Here is a 23493-nt window from a genome sequence, read left to right on the forward strand (position 1 = left end):
CTAGATTCTCCTGAGATTCTAGTTTCTATGGTTTGGGGGTTCTGCCATCAGAATTATTTAAAGGTCCACAGGTGCTGAAAGGTGATTCCAACATCCAGGTCCCAATAATAGTTTTTGTTGGGGAATTCGTCTAAGACAGAGAATCTGGGTGTCTGGTCCTTTCCTGGCTTCGACACACTTAAATGCTAGGGCAAAGAGAATGGAGAAGGCTCAAGCTGACTTTATAGTATTATAAGCAATCCACATGCCCTCTCAGTCCCTTGCAGTTTTAACTTCCTTGACTTTAAGTATATGGAAGAAATAGTTAAATTAGGTACAGATTCTGCCCATATGGAGGTCAGAATTCAGTAAGGAAGACAATACATGCACTTAAACATCTAGAACATAGATAAAATGAATGTCATTGGGGAGAGCGAGAGAGAAAATCCTACAGGAGCTTGATGAGTTCAGTAAGGCTTTAAGGTGGAGATAACATTTAAATGAGGATTGCATGTAGTATTACTTGGGGCTAATAATAATAAAGATTCCTGTGAGGAGTGGGAAGTGGAGGGGGAAATCCCTGAAGGGATCAGTGTAAGCAGAGATAAAGGTACCCGGGGGGGCCTGCAGGAGACACTGGGACTAGATGGGTTCACCTGACAAAAAGGCGGAATGGAGGTAAATAAAGTTGGAAATACACAGTATGAGCCAAACTTTCAAGGGTCACAATTGTAAGGATGAGTATCTTATTCTACTAAAATGGGAAAATACTGAAAGATTTTGGACAGTGAACTCACTTGAGCATATCTGTGTTTTTGCAAGACTGATTAGAAGACATCCACCCAGTTTTAGGTCCAAAGAAAAGCAGTGAGTTAATTTACTCATTGAAGGGAAGGACTGGCTTTCCCCTTCTATGGCCAGGCATCAAGCCAATGCTCTATCCCTTCTCCTTGCTAAAACCAATGACTGAGCATGGTGGGCCAGGAACTTACTATTTCCTTCTGTCTTGTTCTCAAACAAGAGAGAAGTGAGTAAGGCTGGCGGAGTCCTGAAGAACATGGAATGGAACAAAGTTCTCTCCCAGCCTATGGAGAAGCAGTCATTGCAGCTACTGTCAAAGATGTCATATGTGGCTTCCCCAAAGGGAAGGACTACCATCCATAGCTCCTATTCTAAGACCTGAAGTTGTCTACAGAGAAAGCCAGACACTTGGGCAGCTGCACTGAAGATAATCAAGTAATGCCAATGTGAAGGTTACCTCCAGAACTCTACTTGTTTGGAATCAAACTCTCATTTAGTAATGAATTTCAAGGAAAAATGAGTTTTAACATAAAAGGCTGACAATCAATTTAGACTACTTGCAAATACAATATGAGCACTTACACGTTTGTCATATATAGATAGAACTAAAATAGGGTAATTTTTTTAATCCCAGGAATTATTACAACTCCCTTCCATTACTATTCTTGTTATAATGGCCAACTCTTTATGAATGGAGAGGAAAAGAAAAACAAAAAATACCAAAAGGTATATTCTTCCTTCCCTGTCTTTGCCTTACCACAGAGAGTTCCAGAGTCTCGTTTGCTCTAAGGATTTATCTATTCACTGCCCAGCCATCTGTTGCCATTCTCGTTTCTACCCAACTTTTAAATTCTTAATTAACTCCTTTTACAGAAATTTACATAACTCAAAGTCAAACTATATAATTAAAACACCATCTTGGATGTTATAACCATATGGCATGGGAGTTGAAGGCTCAGGTTCTGAAGTCACAATATATGTGTTTGAATCCCATCTCCAGTTTTTTAAGTTGACTTACTCGGGCAAGTTGCTTTTTAACCTTTCTGTTCTTAAGCTTCCTCATCTATAAAATGGGGATAACATAGTACTTTAAAGGTTGTAGAGAAAAATAAATGAATCATTACATTAAAAAGAAGGACCTCTGGGATGATGGCCTTGGAGTGGGTCAGGCAGCGTACAGTGCTATTACAAATAAAGGGGAGAAAGGGCAGAAACTGTCTGAGGGAGATGCTTTGGAGATCTGCAGACCAGGAGAATGCTGTGTGCAGTGTCCAGGAGGGACTGGTGATAGACAGATGAAGAGGATGAAAGGGAAACCATGAGTTACTTGCCCTGTTGGCTGGGAAAGGTGCCCATTCCTCACCTGCAAGATGAATAGCCTCCATGAAACCAGTGACTGACAGTGGCCAACTGAGAGGGTATTCCTCTCTGGGAAGAGGGAGGGTACAATGGAGGGCTGAGTGTGGTTTCTCTTCAGCAACTTTAAACAGGAAGGTTCTGCTTTAAATCATGGGCTCAGAAACTCCAGCCAGTTGAAGTTGAAAGATCCACCTCTGTGGAAAGTGAAGGAAGACAAGACTTTTCTCTCTTGTCCCTATTCCTAAGCCCCCATGGATCTGGTCTGTGCCCCAGTAGTGGGCTCCAGGCCCTGTTTTGATAATGAGTAAACAGGAAAATCTTAAAGTTTTAGAAAAAGTTGAACCAAAAATCAAAAGGAGCCATAAAACAAAACTACTAGGAAAGAGAGAGAAAGTGACCAACATGATAAAGTCACCATCATAATCAGATGTCTAAACATTAGCAAAAAATTACAAGCCATACTATGAAACAGAAGAGATGGCCCAGTGAAAGGAACAAACCAAAAATCCTGACCAGACAAAGGATTTAAGACAACTAATCAATGACGTTCACACAAATACTCTAAATCAATTCAAGAAGTTGAAGGAAAATATAGTTAAAAAGATAAAGGATATTAAGAGACATGGGGTGAACATAAAGAACAATTTGAAGGCCTGCAAAGAAAAGTAAAAGTTTTATGGAAATTCAAGACACAATGGATGAGATAAAAACACATTAGATGCATAGAGCAGATTTGAATTGGCTGAGGACAGAATAATGAGTTAGAAGACAGAGTTATCTGAACTTGAAAAGACAGAACAAAAGAGAAAAGAATGGAAAAAAATTGAACAGGGTCTCAGGGAACTGAATGACAGCATGAAATGCACAAACATACACATTATAGGTGTTCCAGAAAGAGAAAAGAATGGAAAAGGGGAAGAAAGAATATTTGAGGAAATAATGATGCCAAATTTCCTAACCCTTATAAAAGATATAAATATCAATATCTAAGAAAGATAACACACCTGAAACAGAATAAAGATGAACAGACCTACACTAAGACACCTACTATTTAGAATGTCAAATGCCACAGATAAAGAGAGGATACTGAAAGTAGCAAGAGAAAAGCAATGCATCACATACAAGGGAAGACCAATAAGACTAAGTGTCGATCTATCACCAGGAATCATGCAGGCAAGAAGGCAACAGAATGATGTATTTAAGGTACTGAAAGAGAAAAGTACCAGCCAAGAAATTTTTTTTATTTTAAGAAGGCACTGGGGCTTGAACCCATGACTTCATATATAGGAAGCAGGATGTGGTTAGATTACTGTTGTCAACTCAGCCAGGTAATTGTGCCCAGTTGTTTGGTCAAGAAGCACTGGGCTAATTGTAATACAAGGGTATTTGTGGACTTCAGTCACCCTTGACTTTACTGCAGTGGTAAATCATAGATAGCTGCTTATAATTACATCAATCAGGGAGATTACCATCAGCAATGAGTGATGCTTAACCCAATCTGTTGAATGCCTTAAAAGGGGAAATGATTTCAGCATTGAGAGTGAATTTCCCAGCTCATCTTTGGACAGCCAACATCTCCCAGAATTCATCAAGAACCTTTATTGGACTTTCATTGCAGCCCCTGATTGTGGCCTGCCTGCAGAACCTGGACTTGTGAATCCCCACGGTTGTGTGAGAGACTCATATAGAATCAATACTATTGACAAATATCTCTTGTTGATTCTGTTTCTCTAGAGAACCCTGACTAATACACAGGCACTCAGCCACTGAGCTACATCCGCTCCATGCCAAGAATTCTTTATCCAACAAAATTGTCCTTCAAAAATGAGGGTGAGTTTAAAGTCTTCACAGACAAACAAAACCTGAGAGTGTGTTACCAAGAGACCAGATTAACAAGAGATACTAAAGGGAGTACTGCATCCTAAGGGAAAAGACAAGGGTGAAAGCTTGGAGAAGAGTGCAAAATGAAGATTAAAAGTACAAGTAACTATGTTAGTTTGAAATTCTTTTATGAATCACAAAAAGAGATAGGATATGTTTCTGAACTAATCCATTCCTGAGGGTTTGATACTCTTTCAATTGGACTACATTTATGAGCAGTGACTCAGACTGATCCTCCAGCCTCCTGCTAGGTCTGAAAGAAATGAAAGGAAATTCAGGAAAAGAGAGCTCTGTCATATGTGATCTGGTCATGTGAGAAAGAGGACTCCAGGAAAACAGAGAAACCCAGGGGAAGGCAGAAATCTTGGCAGAGATTGGCAGCCTCTTGATATGCCATGTGGCCAGACAGCATGACCAATAGTAGCTGACTTTGGTGAGAAACCACTTCTGATGGTCCTTAATTTGGACATTTCATGGCTTTGAAATTTAAGCTTTAACCCTAATAAATTTCCAATTATAAAAGCCAATCTGTTTCTTGTACTTGTATTGGCAGCCCTTTGGCAAACTAAAACAGTAACTAAAAGGGTAAAAAAGACACAATAGTAAGATATGATGATGAAAACTCAAATGAAAAACATTGTCAAAGCAAGTTAATGCCTTTACAGTATTAACAATGATTGTTAATGGATTGAAACCCCCAATCAAAAGACAGAGACCAACATAAAGTATAAAAAAATGAGTCATCTATATGTTGTCTACAAGAGATTAATAGATGCAAGGACACAATCAGGTTGAAATTGAAAGGCTGGAAAATGATATTCCATGCAAGCAGTAACTAAAAAATGAGCTGGAGTACTGATACTAATACAGGACAAAATAGGTTTTAAATGCAAAACTGTTATAAGAGATGAAGGAGGCCATTATATATTAATAAAAGGAGAAATTCACCAAGAAGAAATCTAATTATTATAAAGATTTATTCACCTAACCCAGGTGCCCCAAGATACATGAGAAAAAAACTAGCAAAACTGAAGAGAGAAATAAATATCTCAATAATAATAGAGACTTTATCACAATACTCTCAGCATTGGATAGAACTTCTGGAGAGGATAAATAAGGAAATGGAGAGCTTGAATAATATAATAAATGAACTAGGCCCAACATTTATAAGTATTATATCCCCAAACAGCAGGATATATGTTCTTCTCAAGTGCTCACAGATCTTTCTCCATATGATAATATGTTGGGTACAAGACAGATCTCAATACATTTAAAAAGACAAAGCACTTTCTCTAATCATAATGGAAAGAAGTTGGCAATTAATAACATGCAAAAAAAGGAAAATTCATAATTATATGGAGATTAAAAAACACTAAGAAAATCAGTGGGTCAAAGAAGAAATTGCAAGAGAATTCAGCAAATATCTTGAGATGAATGAAACACAGCATATCAAAATCTATGGGATATAGTGAAGGTAGTGCTGAGAAGGAAATTTGTAGCACTCCATTCTCACATTAAAAGAGAAGAAAGATATAAAATCAAAGACCTAACAGCACATCTGGAGGAACTAGGAAAGTAACTAAACTAATTCCAAAGCAGCAGAAGGAGAGAAAGAATAAGGATTAGAGCAGAAATAAATGAGAACAATAACAACAACAACAAAAAATAGAGAATCAACAAAATCAAAAGTTGATTCTTTGAGATGATCTACAAAATTCACAAATCCTTAGCTAGACTAACAAAGAAAAAAAGAGAGATGATGCAAAAATAAGTAAAATCAGAAAAGGGAGAGGGGACATTACCACTGAGCCTCCAGAAATAAGAGATCATAAAAGCACACTATGAACAAGTTTATGCCGACAAACTAGACAATGCAGATGAAACGGACAAATTCATAGAAACACACGAACAACCCATACTGACCTTAGATGAAACAGAAGACCTCAACAAACTAATCATAAGAGATTGAAACAGTCATCAAAAACCTCCTCAAAACAAAAACCCGAGGACCAGATGGCTTCACAGGTGAATTCTACCCATCATTCAGAGAAGATTTAAAGATTTAATATCAATCCTGCTTAAACTGTTCCCCAAAAATGGAACAGGTCAAACATTACCAAACTTACTTAATGAAACCAACAACATCCTAATATCAAAGGCAGACAAAGATACTCTGAAAAAAGAAAATTACAGACCAATTTCTCAAATGAATATGTATGCAAAAATCCTCAAGAAAATATTTGCTAACTGAATCAACAAACAAAATTAAGAGAATTACACACCATGACCAAGTGGTTTTATCCCAGTTATGCAAGGGTGGTTCAATACAAGAAAATCAATTAGTATAATACACCACATTAATAAATTGAAGAAAAATCACATGATCATCTCAATTTATGCAGAAAAGACATTTTACAAAACATAACATCCTTTCTTGATAAAAACGCTCGGAAAGATAGAGGAAAACTTTCTCAGCATAATAAAATGCATATATGAAAAACCCACAGTTAACACTGTACTCAATGGTGAAAGAATGAAAGCTTTCCAGCTGAGATCAGGAATAAGATGAGTTTGCCCAGTGTCACCACTGTTATTCTAGAAGCTCTAGCTAAAATTAGGCAAGAAAAAGAAATAAAAGACTCTGATATAGGAAAGGGAGAAGTAAAACTTTTGCTATTTGCTGATATAATCCTTTACCTAGAAAATCCTGAAAAATCCACAGCAGAGCTACTAGAACTAATAGATGCGGTGAGAAAAGTGGTGGGATACAAGATTAATGTGCAAAAATTAGTCGTTTTTCTATTCACTACTAATGAGCAATCTGAGGAGGAAGTCAGAAGAAAAATTCCATTTATAACAGTGACTAAAGGAATCAAACATTTAGGAATAAACTTAACCAAGGACATAAAGGGCCTATATTCAGAAAACTATAAAACATTGCTAAAAGAAGTCAAAGAAGACATAAATAAATGGGGCATTCTACGTTCATGCATTAGAATACTTCATATTTTTTGAATGTAATATTAAAAAATAAATAAAGACAAAAAAAATTAAAAAAAAGAATACAAGTAGACACAGAAGAACATACAGCGAATGGACACAGAGAGCTAACAACTGGGTGGGGGGGAATGGGAGAGAAATAAAAAGATAAGCAACCTAATTAAAACAATTGCAAAAGTTGAATAGATATTTTTCCAAAGAGGAAATACAAATGGCTAGAAAGCACATGAAAAGATATTCAACATCACTAGCTAAAAGGGAAATGTAGATCAACTACAATGAGATATCATTTTACACTTTACGGAATGGCTATTATTATAAAAACAGAAGACGACAAGTGTTGGAGGGGATATGGAGAAATAAGAACACTCCTTCACTGTCGGTGGGAATGTAAAATGGTGCATTGTCTTTGGAAGATAGTTTGACGGTTTCTCTGGAAGCTAAATGACCTGGCAATCCCACTGCTAGGAACATATTCAGAAGAACTGAAAGTAAGGATGGGAACACACATTTGCACATTTATGTTCATAGCACCATTATTCACAATTGCTAAAAGATGGAAACAACCCAAGTGTCCATCAACCAATGAATGGATAAACAAAATGTGGTATATGCATACAATGGAATACTATTCAGCTACTCTAAGAAATGAAGATGGGATGCATATGACAACATAGATGAATCCTGAGGGTATTATGTTTAGTATAAGCCAGACACTAAAGGACAAATATTGTATGGTCTCATTAAAATGAATTAAATATGGCGAGTATACTTATGGAGTTAAACCATAAGAATATAGGTTACTAGGAGACAGAATGTAGTTTGAGAAGGGGGAGCTGATGCTTAACATATGTAGAATGCTAATAAAGTTGTTTGTAAATGTGTGTAGAGTTGATGGTAACACAGTATTGTGAGTTTAACTAATACCGATAATTTATAAATATGACTGTGGCCGAAAGGGCTAGACTAGTTAATGTCAATTGAAAGACAGCTAGAGGATAATCCAGGGACTGTATAGCATCATGTTTTTGGTGGTAGATGAGGATTGTGGTTAATAGTACAAATACAAGAAAGTTCCTATATTATAAGGGAAAATACAACTAATGTAACTTACAGACTATAGTTAACAGTACTAATGTAATTTTTTGGTAGAAATGGCAAAGGAGGTAGTATATCAATACTAACGGTAAACAATGGGGGGGGGGGGGGGGAGAAAAGAGTATGGGATTTTTCCCTTCCGGATTAATGAAAAGATTCTAAAATGGACTGGGGTGATGACAGCACAACAACTCTGGGATGAAAGTGGGAACCACTGAATGTATACTTTGGATGGACTGCAGAGGGCTGAAAACCCCATAAGCGAACCCCATTGTGGGTGACCGACTGTGGTTAACAGCACAAATGAAAATGTTCTCTCAGGAACTATAACAAATATATAATATTAATACATGGTGTTAATAAAAGGATGGTTTGTGGGAAAAAATATACCACATATAAACTATGGACTATAGATAGCAGTAATATTATGACAATGTTCTTAAATCGTTTGTAACAGATTTGTCATAACAATATAAGGTGCTGGTGATAGGGTGATGCAAGAGAATCCTACATGACATGCATGATTGTTGGGTAAACTCACAACTTCTCTAATTTAAAAAGAAGTTTAGGACACAGTAATCATTAAAAAAGTTAGTGTGGAAAGCAGATGTGGCTCACATGGGAGGTCCCAGGTTTGGGTCCCACTGCCTCCTAAAGAAGACAAGCAGACACCTGCACCTGCTGCAACGAGCTAGACGCTGCACCCCGCTGCAATGTGCAGATGCCTAAATGAGCTGATGTCACAATCCAGCAGACGCTGCAGTCTGCGGGAAGCAGATGTGGCTCAGGCTGGCGGGCACCCCCCTCCTATGTGGGAGGTCTGGGATTTGGTTCCCCATGCCTCCTGGAGAAGACAAGCAAACAATGAGCAGAAAGACGAGTGAACCATTGGGGGGCGGGGGGAGTAAAAAATAAAAAAAAGTAAAAAAGTAAATAAATAAATCTTTTTTTAAAAGGTTAGTTGTGATTTTTATGATGATAATGATTATTTCCTCAAGAAATTTCCCTATTTACTGCTTGAAATTCTTCCTTGGCTTTTATCCAAGGGCTGCTTTTGTGCCTTCTACTCAATTTCATTTCCTCTTACTGTCTTCTCCTTCTTTCCCCCTTCTTCCCTGCCCTCACCCCCAGCAATGCACAATCTTGAGCACAGGCATTCACTCTCAGAGGCTAAGTCCTCAGTTCTCATCACCTATTTGCATTCCCTTAAGAAAGCCACATGCATTCTAATTTAACTTTCCTTTTTAGCTCTAGTTCTGTAGTTCTTGTGTGCTCAATGTCACAATTTGCATCTTTTGAAACTTAACATGTCCAAAACAAAATCAATCATTTAATATCCCCGCAAACCTCCCCAATTCCATTAGTGACACTATTGTTCAGTCAGTACTGCGGCTTCAGAGAGCAGACATCTTGACTTTCAATTTATTGCTCTTTATCATCAAATATCATTGTTAATTTTGCTGAAATGTCTCTTATACAGTTCATTCCCTTTCCCTGATTACAGCATGGTCCATGTTTTCATCAAATACAATAATAAAAAAGGGCTTCCAACCTACTTTGCAATTCTCCAAAATTTTCCTCTTATCTCCATCAATCTGTAGCAGCATGTTTTTAAAAAATCATATAACCTTCTTGAATAAGAAACTGTAATGATTTCCTATAGTCTGAAAATACCAGGCCAAAACTGACTTTTCAAGGGCCTCTCTGAATCTGACCCACCTGCTATAAAACTATCTTCTCGTCTCTTAAAGACTGCTCTGGCTCCATCATGAGTCTATATGGTATCAAGCATTCACTGAGCTTCAGCCTACCTTGGTATCTTTATTTACACAGTTCTCTTGTCCTGAAATATGTTTTCCGTCTCTTGTTAGCCAACCCAAATTCACCAGTTCTTTAAGGCTCAGGTCAAGTCGCAAACCCTGGCCAAAACCTCTGTCTTCTGTGAACTTGACCACTGGCATCATACAGGGCAGTGTTTGATTAAAGAAGACAGCAGAGAGGTCTGTACATGCTTCCTTGCATTATCTTTTTTTTTTAAGTAGGGAGAAAGATCTCCATAGCTCCTTCATTGCCTGTTGTTTATATTCATCCCAGAGTAGGCCTTTTTTGGGGGTATTTAAATGTACTGGAATCACTACAGTATTCCGATAAGTAGGTGAGGAGGTATTTATATTATTAATTAATATGTGAGGAAACAGAAGCCCTTTTCCATCTCAGAATTTTTACCCTTGCTATATCCTCTACTTAACAACTCTCTTTCCCTAACTCTTTCCATGCCTGGTTATTCTTATCTTGAGGAATCAGTTTAAATGTTCCCTTCTAAGAGGGGTCTTTCCTAACAGCCCCTTGTAAAGTTGGCCATCAACATTTATTGTCTATCCCATCACCTTGTTAATTTCTGTGTCCCTAATTATCACAGCTTAATTATCTTAATTCTTACTTGTTTATTATTTGTCAATCCCTAGTGTGAGCTCTACGAGGGCATAGATTTTGTCTTAATCATTGCTGTATATAGGTAGAGTCAGTATCCAGCAAAGTAGCTGGGGCTCAATTAATGTTCATTTAATAAATGAATCAACCAACAATTAATCAACATACTGGCACACTGAATTAAGAAATCATTAATTCTCTAGTGTTCGCAAAGTGCTCAATTCCATGCCATTAGTTTCTATCATCTACAAATATTAATAATTATGTCAAGTATACTGGAGTCTTAACATTGGGCAAACTTACAGAATAGTTTTGGATGAAAACATTAATTAACCCATTGATGCTTTAAATGATTCATATGTGAGCCTGAATCTCAATCCTTGATGTTTGGTTTGTCACCTTCTCTTGGACTAGGAAGAGAGGTTACTTTATAGAGGAGGAACTCAAAGTCTCTAAGAGAACATCTTTTTTTAAGCTCTTAAAATTCTGACTATCTAATAAAATTCCAAACTAGCTTACAAAATAAATATTGTTAAGAGAATGAAGGAGAAATGTCACAAATCATTCTAAAAGGCAATTTAAGTTAAAACTGGCGCATCTTGAATAATGTGCTGAAAAGCAAGTTACCACAAAAAGGACACTAAATGGTACTTCAGTGCTTCTTCAAATGGGGACAGGGATGACAAAGAGAGCACTGGATGGGGAGCACAGACCTGGTGCCCAGTCTTGGCTCCAGGGTTCGCTAGTACCTTTATCTAGTGGGAAGGATTTTATTAAAGTTAAGACGGCAAGATGAAAAATGGCAGTTAATAAAATATAATACCTGTTAATAATAGAAGACATTTTTTCTTTTTAAAATGACTATTAAGAGAAAATCGGGATTTTGTACAACTAGCACCAATCATCTTGAGATGGGCAGAAACCTTATGAATCAACAGAATCGTCAAAAAGATTTTGCATTATAGAGACTCTGATTACATTGATAGCGAAAATCAAAACTAATATAATTTGCCAACAGAAGGATAGTAAAATATGATGAAATAGCTTCTAAGATAGTCTTTTCAAGCATGCAAATAACAATTTTAAATAAAACTTTTACGGTCTAACGTTAAGAAGTTCAAAACAACTACATCAGAATTATGTCTTTTCATTAGACTTAAAATCATCACAGTCATTGCTATTATTGATCAATGTTTAAAAAACTTCAAATTTTAAAATCTGTCAAACCAAAGCATTTATCTTTTCACTTTACCCTTACAGATAGCATTAGACAGGGTTGTAAACAAGATGTATTACTTTGCCTTTCTGGTTTGCAGTTCCCTGAAGAAATGTACAAGAATATTTACATGCCAGAGCAAAGAGCAAGAAAAATAGAAATGAATAAGAACATACGGCTCTGGAAAGACACATTTTCAGTTCAGATGTGCTTCAGTTTAAAATGCGCAATCAATATCAAAGCCTTTTTTCAAATGCTCATGCTGAAAAAGTCTTTGTTAAAAGATCAAACACTAATTTCCCATTAGTAAAGCAGAGTTTACTTATTACTCATTTTCATTACATAAAGCCTTCAGCACAAGACACCATATATATGATAAATATCTTCCACTGAAAATAACTGACATAATCCATATATTGTTAGCTGAGATGATTAACTCATATAATAGGGGCCAAATTCAATCACTCATCTAATGAGTACCTATTAAGCTGCTCTGGCTTTTTGATATAGAGTGAAACTTATAAAGTTTTGAATATTAGAAAACTTTATAAATATTTTTATAAAATATTTTTATAAAAATAAAGATTTATAAAAATATTTAATCCCACAGAAATTTAGAGTTGGAAGGGATGTTAAAAGTCTTCTAGTTCCATTATCTTGGGATACACATGAAGAACCTGAGGTTCAGAGAGGCCCTGTCCTCTAAGCTAAGTACTCTGATGCAAGATAGTTCACTGGCAGCTTACAGTTGGCATGAATACCAGCTTCATGCCACCTTGGATGCAAGTAATCTTATCCAGAGGGACTCTTTGAGGGTCCCTTGTATGCATTGTACATTTATGTCTTCCTTTCATTGTCTCTTTCTGATCTTCCGTTCCTCTCTCTTTGATTAACATCTACAACTGAAGGTTTGGTTTTTTTAAAACTAAAAAATTGTTTCTTGTACTTATCAAATTGCACTATGGACTTTATTCATTGTTAAATTACAAGTTTAACTAGCTAACTACTTTTGTCAATTTCCTCTTCCCTGTGATTTAATATAAGGGGGAAGAATTCAACTTAGAGCTTTCAGGCAATTAGATGAACAGGGTGTTCTTCATTTTCCTTAAAAATAAATCACTAAGATCTCCCCAACTAGTTTATTCAAAAAAAAAAAAAAAAAAGACTGAAGACACTGACATGCATGTTAACTGCCAGTAACAATGGGTGATAATAAAAAATAATCAGTCTAAACGTACCTTAGACTTGAGTTTACTATTGTATAAAAGCACACAGTTTAAACAAAGGAAGAACATTCTAATGAATATAATTTAAGAATGTAAATGCAAAATGGCCTGGTGAATAGGTATTTTTACTTTTTTAAACAATGTGCTTTTATTTTTTAGGTGGTACCAGGGATTGAACCTAGGAGCTCATACATGGGAAACAGGCACTCAACCACTGAGCTAAATTGACTTATCTAGGTTTTTCTTTTTCTTTTTTAAAGATTTATTTATCACACCCATCCCCTTCCCCTCCCCCCCCCCCTTGTCTGTTCTATGCCCATTTGCTGTGTGTTCTTCTGTGTCTGCTTGTATTCTCATTAGATGGTTCGTGGAACCAGTCCTGGGACCTTCTGGAGTGGGAGAGAGGCGACTACTATCTTGTGTCACCTCAGTTCTCTGTTCTGCTACTTCTTTCTTATTTTCTCTCCTCTGTGTCATCTTGCTGTGCCAGCTATCCAGGTCGGCTGGCACTCCTGCGTGGGATGGCATTCCTGCGCTGCGTGGCACTCCCACACAGGGTGGCACTCCACATAGGCCAGCTTGCTGCGCAGGCCAGTTTGCCCTTACCAGGGGGCCCTGGGCATTGAACCCTGGACCTCCTACATGGTAGATGGGAGCCCAACTGCTTGAGCCATATCCATTTCCCTTATCTAGGTTTTTGAAGATATGCATTATCATGAAAAAGTTAGTAGCTAAAATTTTAAAAAGGCTGTTTTCATACCTGTTTTTCCAGTCAAAATGAATAATTACTGATAAATGAATGAAGAAAATCCTTCACTGTATTCTGATACTGACTTTTGCTGAGACAGGGCTCTGATTTCAGTTCCTATCTTCTGAGTGGTTCTACCGGGTAGACTTTCATGTTGTTGTTCAGGATAGGTATATCACTAAAACACTGATGTGGACAGCAACCAATGCCGCCTACTCTTGGAACTGGCCTCCAAGCATAAACCAGTGGCCATGCTGCCCTCAACTAGGCACATTAAACTGGGAATCAGGAGGTCTGGGCTACAGTTAGGGTCTGCTCCTCACCAGTCCTGCCACATTGAAGACGGGCCATTTTCCTTCTCTAGAATTTAATTTTCTCATTTGTGAAGCAAAAGCATTGGCTAAGACACTCCCAGAGGCGCTTTTCTGCTCTATAGGATATGGTTTTAGGACTTAATAAGCACTTAGTCTTTGTTTACCATTGTGATAAGGGTTTAAGATCACTGATCTCAAGGAGCTAACAACCAGGAAGGCAAGTCAGCAATATAAAACAACAATATAAACCAATGTATAAATAGAGAATAAATCAAATGATATAGACTGCAACTGTGGCAATAAAACAGAAAGAGTGAGTTAGGTCTGGGGGGCAGGCAAGACGTGGCTAGGTGCCACTTGTGGGTACGGGTGTGTGCTTATATTGGGGTGGACACACATGTTTGTGCACACACTCTGGGTTAGTGTGGTAGAGGACAGAAGACAAAGCAAAAGGGGAGAAAAAGAAGCATATAGCTTTTCATGATAGAAAGCAAGGTAGATCAACAGTCTTGAAAATGGTAAGAAAAGAAGCAGATTTAGTAAGACAAGCTAATGACCTCAAAAACCAGGGAGGGGGAAGCGGATGTGGCTCCAGCATTTGGGTGCCCACCTACCACATGGGAGGTCCCGGGTTTGGTTCCCAATGCCTCCTAGAGAAGATAAACAAGACAGCAAGCTGATGTGACAGGCTGGTGTAGCAAGCTGACGCAACAAGATGATGCAACTAGGAGACACAAAGAGGAAACACAATGAGAGACACAGGAAAGCAGAGAGCGGAGGTGGCTCAAGGGATTGAGCACCATCTCCCACACGGAAGGTCCCAGGTTTGGTTCCCAGTGCCTCCTAAAGAGAAGACGAGCAGACACAGAGCGCACACAATGAATGCACATAGAGAGCACTAACAATGAGGTGGGGGGAGAAATAAATAAAATAAATCTAAACCAACCAACCAACCTACCAGGGAGGGAAGTTAAAAGAGCACTTCAGATGTTTCAAAGAAGTCCCAACATTTATCTTAGTGTATCCCATTTAGAGCACGTCCAGAGATTTCTGCATCAGGGTTACAGGAAATGGGGCCGAAAGAAAGGCAGCAGCCTCCATTGGTTATTTTTTTTAAAATTTCTTTTATTTATTTCTCTCCCCTTCTCCCCCCCACCCCCATTGTCTGCTCTCTCTGTGTGTCCATTCACTGTAGGTTCTTCTGCATCTGCTTGCATTATCAGGTAGCATTGGAAAACTGCCTCTTTTTTTGTTGCGTCATCTTGCTGCGTCAGCTATCCATGTGTGCGGTGCCACTCCTGGGCAGGCTGTGCTTTTTTCACACGGGGCAGCTCTCCTTGAGGGGTGCACACCTTATGTATGGGGCACCCCTGCATGGGGGGGCGCCCCTGCATGGCACGGCACTCCTTGCGCATGGCAGCACTGCATGTAGGCCAGCTCACCACATGGGATAGGAGGCCCTGGGGATCTAACCCTGGAACCTCCATTTGGTAGACACTCTATCCATTGAGCCACATCCACTTCCCTCCATTGGTTATGATTCATAGAACACTGTCAAGTAGCAATCTGCCTACAGAGGAAACACCTTGAGAAATAATTAGGGTTCTTTAAAAAAATATTTTTTCTCAAGAAGAAAGTGTATACCTTTTTTATAGAGATAAATACAGGGTGAGAGGGTAGAGGTTGGGAGAAAAGAAACAGTATGATGATGGAAGTTTGTATGTCCCTTTTCTAACAAAAATCAATACTCTAAACATGGAACTAAAGAAAAAACAGAATACATGCTCAGCGACCTACATAAAATTCTCAACTGATATATTCAACGTGGAAGTTAAAAACTGTACTGATAGGGAAGGAAAACCAATTGCTATACAACTCTTGTGCATAGAATTATCTTTATGTGTACCATACACTGTGCTTAGACATTCTAACTCCTAAAACACCTGCCAAGAACAATAAACAGCAGCATAACAAACTATGCCCTCCTACACTGCCTAAAGATTGTCAGCTGCTCATTCTATCTCAATTTAGGCTTAAAAAATGGACAGGTGGCAAGTACTTTGCAATTCTCTGGCATTTTTTAGTAATAAGACATATACTATGATAGTGAGTTTTTCCAGATAATGCCTCACCTCTAAAGAGCATTGAAATACTTAGTTTCATCTTTTTTATTTATATCAGTTTTTAAAATATACTTTTGTGCTTTTATATAATTAATAATCATAACTGGTTTGATGACACAGCTTCACCTTCAAATGTAAAGACACTGAGCCAGGACTAACCAATCCTGTTTCCTTTTATTAGCTGAATGATCCCTATGATCCTGAGCTCTTACTTAACCCCTTTTGTGCTTCAGTTTCTTTTTAAAATGTTTTTATTTGATTTGATTACTTTTAGGAGGTAGCAGGGATTGAACCCAGGACTTTGTACATGGAAGGCAGGCACTCAAACACTGAGCCACATCAGCTCCCCTTTAGTTTCTAAATATGTGAATAGGGAATCATTCTCTCAAACCATAAGATGGCTGTGATTAAATGCACAAGTGCTAATTAAATAGCAATGATAGTTATCATCATCATTCTTTACTGTAAGGTAGTGGTTCCGTTAGGAATAATTGAAGCATATTAGGCTTTTTGTCCATACACTAAATGGTCCAGAAACTGCTGAACTTTTAAGTCTGCTTTTTATAGCCCTACTGCTTCTTTCTGTTATTAACTATCAGTTCATTACACTAAGACTTCTAACTGTTATACTGCATTATCTCTAAGTTGCTGCTAAATTCTGTATAGAGTTGTCTAAACAAGGGCCTGAGGCTAAGACAAAGGTCTCTTGCGTGTATTTTAAAGTGAAGGGCATGTGCTTCAGGACATGTGCCCTTTTTGTGTCAAATGACAGAGATTGAAACATAAATTCTATAGGTATGAAAAAGCAATTCAGTAGTATATCATTTAGCTGTAATAGTTTGCAAACATACAGAATAAACTAAGTGCCTATATGTACATAGAGTTTGCCATTTTTTTAAAGATAAAATGTAAATTACTTCTTTTTCGTTCTATCTAAACAAGTATAAACCCACCTGTTATGTATCTAATCTCATTTGGGTAGTCTTTGATATCTGCTTATCCCTCCTTTATTGTATGTTATACATTGATCCCTCTAAATTGTGTTTGGGCACAGATTCCACAATTTTATAGGTCAGCTGAAGGATGAGCACTTTGAGTTATCAAATGCTGATTCCAGTGTTTAAAAAAGCTGGTAGCAATGTTATTTTTGTCGTATGTTTGTATCTTCTGTGCAAATTAGTTAACCTCTCTTAGTCTCAGTTTCTTCATCTGAAAAATGGAGAAATATGCCTTAGCCCTTTACAACTCAGAAGAGCTCTCTCTTTATCCCACACCAAAATAAAAATTTTGTTTTAGTATTATACAATGAGTACATTCCCATTACTGAAAAATCCTAAAATGAGACAGACATAAAAGACAGAATCCCACTAATCCTATCTACCCAGATAATCATTGTTAGCATCTTCAGTGTTTATTTCCTTGAATTGTATTAATTGCATTAAAAAATATATATATATCATTTCATATATGCTATTTTGTCATGCTATTAATCCCCCTACAACTTAATCTACAGTAAATACAACACTCTACATCAGGGGTCAGCAAATGTTTTCTGTTAAGGGTCAGGGAGTAAAGATTTTAGGTTTTGTTGGTCACATACTATGTTACATAGTTTTCAAATGTTTCTCTTTCATGATTCTGTAGAATATAAAAAACATTCTTAGCTGTGGTAGAACAAAAACAGGTCTCAGGCCAGATTTGGTAGGAGGGCTGTAGCTTGCTAATTCCTGTTATATCAATGGATATTATTTCTCCAATATTGTTTTTTAAACAAGTTCTATGGTACAACAGTGTATGGGATAAATCAGTACTTATTTAACCACTCCCTACTATTTAGCTATTAGCTTTCCATTGTTTTGATATCACAAACATTCCTGTGCATACTTTTTTGTACATATGACCATTTCCTCAGGCTAAACATTTGAAAGTGAATGGTCAGTGGCCATTAACTCATGTACTCACCCACTCACCTTGCTCACTCTACAAGTCTTTATTGGGTGATTACTACAAGCTAGGCACAGTTCTGGGCACAGAACAAAGTTCCTAGCCTCCCGGAGCAGACATTCTAGTGAGGAACGGGCAATAAACAAACACATCTATAACACAATGTCAAGCTCTAATAAGTGTTATGAGACATACAAAACAGGTAAGGTCAAGAGAATACAGTGACATGGGTTGATACTTTAGATTAGGGTATTCCGAAAATAAGTTCTAAGAAGGGGATGAATGAAATGAGGGAACACACCTTGCGTCTATCTCAGGGAACAACAAGTCTAAGCACAACAGACCTGTTGAGGGAGCAGCAAGAAGGCAATGTAGCTGGAGAGGGCAGGAGGTGTGACAGGCAGTGCAGGGCCTAAATTGTGAAGGGCATTTAGATCATGACAGAAATGATGGCTTAACTGGAAGTCTGATGACAGGTTTTTGAAGGGTTCTAAGAAAACATCTATGGATGAAGCCTTCTAATATATCCTGAAAAAGTAGAAAGGTTGTACTAACTTATGCTTCCATCAGCAGTGCATAAGAATCATTATTAGAAGTTATTTTTGAGAAGTGTTCTCCAATTTTAAAGAACAGTATCTCAATGCTATCCTATTTGCATTTCTTTAATTATTAGTGAAGTAAAATATTTTAACATATTTATTGGCCAGGGATAGTTCTTCTTTTGAAAGCTTCATTTTCATGTCCTTAGCCTATTTTCCTACAGCAAGATAATTCTTAGTGATTTATAATAACTCTCTCTATATTAGTACTGTCATTTCTAAAAGTACTAGTATTTACTAATAAAAAAACAAATGACTACAATGGTTGCATTTTATTGAATATAAAACAACTACTTTTTGGTTGGATATACAATTTTAACAGTAACATTAAAACAAAACTCCCCAAAGGTACTAAGAATAAACACATTCTAAAATATAAATCAAAATTATGTAATAGCATGTGATTTACTGGATTCCATTGAGGGCTGCAAACATTTTCTGTGTCACATGGTAAATATCTTCAGCATTTTGGGCTAATTTCTGTTAGAAGTATTAGTTCTTCAGTCAGAGAGGGAAAGCGGCCATTGACAAAATGTAAATTAATAAGTGTAGCTGTAGTTTGCTGACCAGTGGATTATATTAACTTGACTGAAAGCATCTTACATATTTTCCATTTAAATGAAAAAGTCTTAAAATGTTTTCATATGTCATATGTTTTTAATACATCAGTGTTATTTTCTAACAGTACCATAAACAATTCAATGAAACTGTGCCTTATATTAATAAAAATCATGACCAGAATATAAAAATGTCACATAACTCAATACTTTTGAAGTTCTAAAAGATCAAATTGAAACAAGTAGATTAGGAGGCATTTCTTTTCTTTAAATTTCAAACATAAATAACAACTAAGAGGAAAACAACATATCTTGTTCATTGTGTCACTCTTCCACCATCCAAATGCCTTTTAATGGTATTAAACACACACATTTCATCAGTTTCAACTTTCTAAGTTACAGATTTTCAAAGAGGAACCTCTTCTATAATCTTGACCTTTGAAAAATGTCAATTCATTTAATCAACAAATATTTACTGAGTGCCTATGTACTACATGCCAAACTGCACAAAGCACTTGGAATACATAAGTAAACAAGGCAGCTGTGGTCAATGACTCATAACTCATTTTTTGAAGTGTGAAACTGGGAAGATGTCCACAGAGATGTATTTTACAACAGACAGGAAATGATCAAGTAATGACTCCCATTTCCTCTCCAAAAAGAAAATGAAGATGAATATAATAGTGTTTTGAATATGACATAAGCTAATCAGACAAATCCTTGCCATCAGTTACTACCACCTAAAATTGTCAAAAGTTCACAGATATACAGAAAGATAACTGTAAAAAACTGTAGAGAAGTTACCATTTACATGTTTTTAATGACCTTAATTTCAGTTTTTAACAAAGCAGACTTGCTCTAATATGATCTATGCATATCATATGTGCATTTAACAGCTATGAATGCTCCATATCTCGAAGGGATTTAGGAATCACCATTATTAGCCAAAGAACTGATCTGTACAAAAGAACTCGCTCTAATGGAAAGAATGGGACAGCAGTACTGTGTGTCTAACAAAAGTAAGACCTAAAGCTCTGGGGTGAAAACACGTCAGAGAAAAGATTGATAAAGATAAAAAAGGAGTGAAACAGAAGTGACTGGGGATTGGCTGGAGTCAAGAATCAAGGTGCCAAAGAAATGGAGTCAAACTATTTTAAGCATCAAAGATGCACTGGATAAAGACTTAAACATGAACACTGAAAATTTTCACCTGTCATAAAATACAACAAAAGTGGTCATTGCTAGTCTGGCCCTAATTTTAGTGACTACAGTTACTAAGATAATAACGAATGACTATGGATCCTGGGAAAAAGAAACTATCATTTTTAAAGATGGTGATGGAAAAATAAAAATATCAAAAACATTTTGTGGAAGTCCAACATGGATTTTGGACTTTAAAGAAATAAGATTTCAAAAGGCTCTCATAAAAAAATCATTATATATCAGATTGATGATAGAAATTTGCATCACATATTCTTCAAGGATTTGAAGAGGGCTTTATTTACTTTATTTAACTGGAATTTTCCTCAGTATAAAGGAAACCCCAAACAGCTTACTGCTCCATTCCCTACATTGTTTGTTGGATTTAAGGGAAGGGGTTTCATTGTGATCTCCAATAGAGGAAATGTTTCCCACAGCTCTTAACTGTTAGTAAATTAGGGCATGGTTTCCTAAACAGAGGTGCTAGCCAAATCCTGATGTCTCTTTTCTTAGTTCATTTATTTAAAAAGCAAACCTGTTAATTGCAAAAAGAAGGATTTCATGGTACTAGATCACTATTTTTCAAAGTGTCCTCAGACTATCTGCATCAGCATCACCTGAAGAATTTGTAAGAAATGCAAATTCCAGGTCCCACACAGGTCTACAGAACCTGAAACTCTGGGAGAGGGGCCCAGAAATCTGTGCTTAACAAGCCCAGGAGGGAATTCTGAGGCACACTAGCGTTTAAAAGACTCAGATAATTCAACAAGAATGGGAAATAAGTCGATTGGAAAACAAAATATTTGTTATGCTACTACAAGTATTATACTGTTTCTGCAGTGAACCAAGCGAAATCTTTAATAATTTTTAAGTTTTAATAGTACAAAAAGTTATAAGCCACATAATACTGAATTCGCCATTTAGAACCAACTCTCCCATTTGCTGTTAGCCTAATTTTCAAGAGCAAATGGGACAGCCAATTCCTTAACGAATGGCATGTCATCACTGCATAATTTCAGTCTTTATGTGCTTGCCACTGTGGTTTAGGAGCTTATTTTACTGTGAAGTCATGTCTCTAAGTCACTTAATAGCAGTAGAATGGAAAGTTATAGTTAAATTTATGAGGCCAAGAATGAACCTCCTGTGAGTGCTTTATACCACATTGAGAATCTAATTATTGGTCCACAACATAGCATTTATTAGTTTTTTTTCCCTCTTTATAGAGACGCCATTGCAAATCAGCACACAATAGTATTCAGTTTTAAAGAGCCACTTATATGTAAAGGAGCTCCTTTATCTACTTGTGGTAGTTCACAGGTAAAACAACCCTGTTTTAACATAGGACTAGTCAGACAAGATTAAAAGCATTAAAAAAATTATTTTTCAATTGTGGAAGCTATGCCAATTCCATAGATTTAGAGTAATACCATTAGAAGCATTTGTAAAATCAGGCATGGCTTATAGTAATAGTGTGAAGATTTACATACAGCCTTCTTAAGATATATTCTGGGCTTCTTTTCACTGAAAGTTCTTAAGGAAATCAACAGGAAAGAAATAGAAACAAGTATATATATATAAATATTGCTTGATGTCTCAATCCCAAAGGAAACTTGAAAAATTTTAAACAAACATTCTTAAACGTTTATTTTTCTAATTCTTAGGGCCTTTCCAAACTTTTTTCACATAGGTTGAACTTCATTTATCAATGATTAATTACTATCCCGGACAGGAAAAAAAATCAGTAATATTGGTTTTGTGCTGGTTGAGTAACTTTCTACATTTGTAAAATCCTAATAAATATTTCCATTAAGAAATAAAATATATTTAAATAAAGTAGTCAGACAACAATAATTATAATCACTGACCACAGGCATTTCAGTATAGTAGACTGCAAATCAAGTATTTTGAGACAACTCCTTTATTTTCCCATGGCTTCTTTCCCTTCTCTTTCAATTTCTTTTTTAAAAATTTATTTCCTCCCTCCCTTCCTTCTTAAGTAGTTTATTCTAACTCTTGTAAAAATATACAAGTACACTTCAATTGATAAAACTTCAATATATAAAAGAGCATAAAGGGATTTTACTCCAAATTACATTTAACCTGCTCACTTATATTTGAAAGTAAATACTGAGACATAAACTATAAAATCTGAACAACATGCTTTGTTTATATTACTGTCTGTATTAGGCTGATTAAATAGGATGACAACCTCCATGATAACACAGTCATTTAATGATCACATTCATGTTTAGGAATGCCAGGAATAAGGATGCTTAAGAATGCTTTCAGACATATAACTACCCAAATACTGAACTGCATAAATGATTTTGGCAAAATAATAATAGCTGATGGATATACAGCACTCACTATATTCTAATGATTGTCCCATATGACCAAATCTACACAATGTGTCAATCCTCCCAACAACTCCTCTGAGGTAGGAAAGTTTATCATTCTTGTTTAAATTCACATAAATGCCAGGAAATGACACAGCTGGTGTTTGAACACCACAGTTCAGTGCCAAAGTCCATGGTCTTGACAACTACTATTCCACTGACAGAGAAAACCACACACACACACACACACACACACACACAAACACACCATACACACTGTGCCTAGAATAATACCATAAGATGAAAATCCTAGTGGCCTCCTTCTGTCAAGAAAAAGATTTTGCCAGCCACCCCAGAAGCCTTAATGTGTCCTGTTCCAATTACATCACTTTCCCAAAAGTAACCATAATCTTGCCATTTATTTTCTTATATTTCCTTACAGCTTTATCAACCAAATGTGCATTCTTATGACATTACAGATGATCTTGTCCACTTAAAAAAATCGCCTTTAACTAAATATGATGACTAAACTCATGGAGGTAAACCCTAGAGTATGGATTACATTCTATAGGAGATAGAAAGTGGGTTGAGAATGGGAACTGATGCTGAATGTTTGCAAATTTTAAAAAAAAATTTATTGAAATACATCATACATAAACATACATAAACAATAAATGTATAA

At 36.6% G+C, this 23493-nt stretch overlaps 1 protein-coding gene across 1 annotated transcript in view; it reads right to left on the bottom strand.

The window, feature by feature from the left end:
• Positions 1 to 23493, bottom strand: part of MAN1A1 (mannosidase alpha class 1A member 1) — a 201697-nt gene that overhangs the window by 80502 nt on the left and 97702 nt on the right. The gene's annotated exons all lie outside the window — the stretch shown is intronic.

The sequence above is a fragment of the Dasypus novemcinctus genome, chromosome 11 (assembly GCF_030445035.2).
Source record: "Dasypus novemcinctus isolate mDasNov1 chromosome 11, mDasNov1.1.hap2, whole genome shotgun sequence".
Classification (NCBI taxonomy): domain Eukaryota; kingdom Metazoa; phylum Chordata; class Mammalia; order Cingulata; family Dasypodidae; genus Dasypus; species Dasypus novemcinctus.